A 4,570-nucleotide genomic window follows, 5' to 3' on the forward strand; every position below is an offset into this window, starting at 1 on the left:
GTCATCGCACGCTGATCTTAGTAAGTATTAAATTGAGCTTGACACTAAATTAAATCTGAATTTATACCTGTAAGAGGGCACAAGTTTACAAAACAGACACAAGATATCTATTTCCATGACGACTGATGAGATCACCTTCACCATTCATGAATGACTTTCGAACTCAACCATGCAAACCAAACATAAACATTGAACAAACATTTAATCTTCAATAATAATTTCTCATGGTCAAAAACTAAATAATCAGTAAATTTTGAATAATGTATTGAAAATTTACGCAGAAAAAACTTGTTTGAAAGAAGATAATTAACCTTTTGAATTAAGAAGCTCTAGTAGCTAAAGCAAGAAAAACTTATTTATTTATTTTTGGGGTTCCTGATGAGGATCACTTTGTGGTCCATCTGTCTGTCTGTCTGTCCGTCAAGGCTTTGTCTTAGAAACGCATGGAGGTATCAGGCTGAAATGAATACCAAATACTTATCATATCACATTGATGGACACTACTTTCAATTAAACATTGTTTAAGCCTTATTGCTTTTTATAGCGGCAACACTCTTATTATTTTTTCTAACCTGTGTAATATGTCACTGCTGTTATAAATAAATTATTTTCTTTCTTTCTTTCCTCTGCTACCCCTTAAAGCAGTGAAAAAATTTAACTTCTAAGTCAATACTTCAATTAAATTGAGCCTTTTTATTTATTTGTTCTTTTCCAGAATTTGGTTAGTAAATTAATTATGATTGGTTATTTGGAATCTTTTTGTATTTTTATTTCAACTCCAAATTTGTTACTTTTACGGTCATCCCATAAAACCATATCAAAAATACAAACTGAGACATGGATGCACAGAAAATCCAGAGACCAGCGCTGGGAATCAAATCCTGGTCCTCAGCATTCCATGCTGCGTGCCATACCCCTACACTACCACTGGACAGGAGTACAGACACGCATTTCTCCTATGCACAAATATTGTTGCTTTTTTTTTCTCCAGTACAGTACTTAATCAGCAGCACTAGCAACATCTATGTTTCGCTCTCATCGAGAGACGTAACACTCGGAACTAACCGCTCACCCAGACAAGAGATGTTGATACTAAGCAATCAAATTATGATTGGTTATTTTTTTAGTTTTATTTCAACTCCAAATTTTGTTACTTTTATAGTCACCGTAAAACCATATCGAAAATACAATCCCATTATGTTTCCATACAAATTGTTGTAACCGAAATACCTATAAAGGTTGCTAAACCTGGTTTAAAAGCTTGTCTGTTTCATACATTTTAACACTACTTATTTGTGCTAAACACTAATTTTTCTAGAAAATGGCCGAATGCAATAATCCTCACAATAACAGGCCCTTCAAATAAAAAGGGCATCAGATGAAAAGGCCTCAAGATTATGGTCTTTGTGATTACAATAAAAGTTCACAGAGACAAAAGCATATAAAAACTGCTTTCCCTTGTTATCTTTTACAACACAACACTGATGATGGCACTGCAAGTGAGACACCAAATTTATTGAAAGACAGACAATTAATGTACAGCATTACCTCACATTAATTTGTTAATGAAACAATGATTAATTGGACAAAAACAATAAAAGCTCCCCCACAATAAAGGAATATTAAATAAAATATAGTTACAAGATTCGCCAATTAGGCTAGTCAATAAGACTGAAAATCTTATCAGGTGAATTTCGGATTTTAGGGTTAATGGGTTCAAATATCCATCCAAGAAAAGCTGCAAATCTGGGCAGACACACAGTTCCAGTGGTAGCCTGGGAACCATGAATTATCAGCTTCCCACTGCAATATACACATCACAGGCATAACAATACTCAGAAATCTGATCATATTCAATTGTTTCCACAGTTATTTTGAGTTAGGCATGGATATGAGCAATATAAAATATTCAAAAAAAAAGGTAGTATAGTGGATAAACTGAGATACAGTAATATTTTTAGTGATAAGATAATTAATGATAATGACCCAATTACTGATGATAACATACCTCCCCAATTCCTACACAAGTTGATTGCTCAAAGACAATCACTGGAAATTGGAAAATGTAATCATTTGACACCACCTGTACAGAACTGACTCTTTAATGAATAAAGTATCATTAAAAGAATAAAGAGAAGCTGGACTCAATTTCGATATTATGAATTGGTCGACGCAACTTCACTTCCACATCCACGACACAAACATTTTCCTCATAGTGAATCTCTGAAAATTGTAATTAGTAGTTTAGTAAACAAGTACTATGAATCACGTCGTTATTAAATAAGGCTAATGTATCGTTTTATGTTACCTGTGTCATTATTTTGGCTGGCTTGGTTCGTAAACTCGTTATCATATATGATTGTAAGAGTTCCGAGTTAGCAGGTATAACCAATAATTATTGCAAACTTAAGAAATAGAGCGCATTTTAAATTCATGGTGACATTTTTTACACTTACTAGATTTTGATTATTTGACTAGTCTCAGCTCAATTATAGATAAATTATATCTTATCTTGTTGTACACGTATCGATATAGAAAATCGAACGCTTACGACTCCAGTCTAGCGACGGCAAAGAATTTTATGAATGATCACTGATTTCTCTATCTCTATATTTAGAGAAGAGAATATAACCACTAGTTGGACTGACTCAACTGAAGTGAAGTATGCAAAGTACAAGCATGTGAATCAGGGCTTTAAACAGGGCTTGTTAACGTTACCAAATTCACACTATAAGTAACGTTAAATAACGGTAAAAATCATAAAAATACCTAGTACCGGTAAACAAATATAACGTTAAATGGTAACTTAACATTATGGTAACGTTACCTGATTAACGTTATTTTTACCGGTAAATTTACTTTACATTGTAGGGCTAGTTAACGTTACCCAATTCACATTATTATAACGATACCGAAGTAACATTTCGGTAATATTTGCTATGCTACCGAGTGTTGCCAATTTAGCGACTGTCGCTAGAACTAGCGATTTTTGCTTAAGTGTTAGCGAACAAAAAAGGTTTTGACGACAAAAATGGTTTAGCGACTTATCTGGCGACTTTTTAACCGACTTCAAAAAAGGAGGAGGTTCTATGTTCCAATGTTAGTATTTTTTTATGTATGTTCGCCGATTACTCAGTCAATTGTGGATCGATTTTCAAAATTCTTTTTTTATTCGAAAGGATACTCTTCTGAGGTGATCTCATTGTCACCAAGTCAAGATCTGATGATGGGATCCTAGGAAAATCGAGGGCAAACCTCAAAATTTAAAGGCACACCTATGGCGATTTTGGCATTTTTAGCATTAAAATAAGCATTTACATTCAGAAAGTATCATTTAGTAACTCGGACCTGATGAAGAAGACCGTGATGACCAATCGAACTCATCAAAGCTAAGTAATGCTCGTTCGTCTATAAACGATCATGATGAATATACCTAGATAAGCGACTAAGAAGGAGCTTTAAGTTAATGATTCTTTCGAACTGATCTGATGCAGAAGCCGGAAGGTAGGCAACGGAACTCTGTTATGAAACAACGTACCTAAGCCGTGTTTGGGCTTAATGGAATCGTTGTGAGATGTTCTTTGGCTACAAATCACTAAAATGTGAGAAATAAAGAAAAATTATAACAAAAAAGAAAAACGAACTCCAAAAAAAAAAAAATGGAACCGACTACAAATCCCTTGAAAATATTTTTTTAGGTACAGTCACCAGCATTAATATCTGCTACAGCGGAGTGTGCAAAAATATCTGACACGTCCTTCCGGCCCTAGAAATAGAGTCGTATCAGATATTTATGCAGACTTGTTGTGTCGGATATTGGTTCTGGTGACTGTACCTAGTAGCTCGAAGTCGGTGACTCAGCACGACCCAGCAGGATGGAACCCATAGTATGTAGGTGAGGTAGACGACTATTGTTTCATTCCTGCAGGGCTACTACGAAACCCGAAACTCGAAGTTCGTGTCGTGGGGTCCCTCTGACACTTATACTATTTAATACGAGAGCGAGCGAGAGGGACGGTATGATACGAACTTCGATTTTCGAGTTTCGTAGTAGTTGTGTTTCGACCGCGCGTTGATTACATTACAACGCCACGCAATGACAAAGTTTTCGGCGAAACTGCAAATGACAGCAGATCCACTCTTAAAAAGGATGGAGTGTCGTATTTCAAGTTTCCTTTAAATTTACGAAATTGCATAACTATCTTGATGTTTTTTTAGCATTTTGCTAAAAATTTACATTTCAATTGCTAAAACAAAATATGCTCGCCCCGTGTTCGTATATGTCTTTTTCGCACCTTAATCAAACTCTCGAGAACAAAAGAGACAGTCTAGCTTCCGCGGAGTGGAGAAAGCTGTGGACTTGAATAGTCTATTTTTTTATTTTAATGTTGAACGTAATTATTAATAACTTAATTTAACTTTGTTTTTCTATTAATTTCATTTTATAATTGCTGTGTTAATAAATTATTATTGAGAAAGGAAACTATATTCATTTTGTCTGGGTTTTTTTTTACATTAATACATTGACAACATGAAGTTAAACATAAACGAATATGAAACATGTTGTATT

The sequence above is a fragment of the Choristoneura fumiferana genome, chromosome 16, assembly GCF_025370935.1.
Source record: "Choristoneura fumiferana chromosome 16, NRCan_CFum_1, whole genome shotgun sequence".
Classification (NCBI taxonomy): Eukaryota; Metazoa; Arthropoda; class Insecta; order Lepidoptera; family Tortricidae; genus Choristoneura; species Choristoneura fumiferana.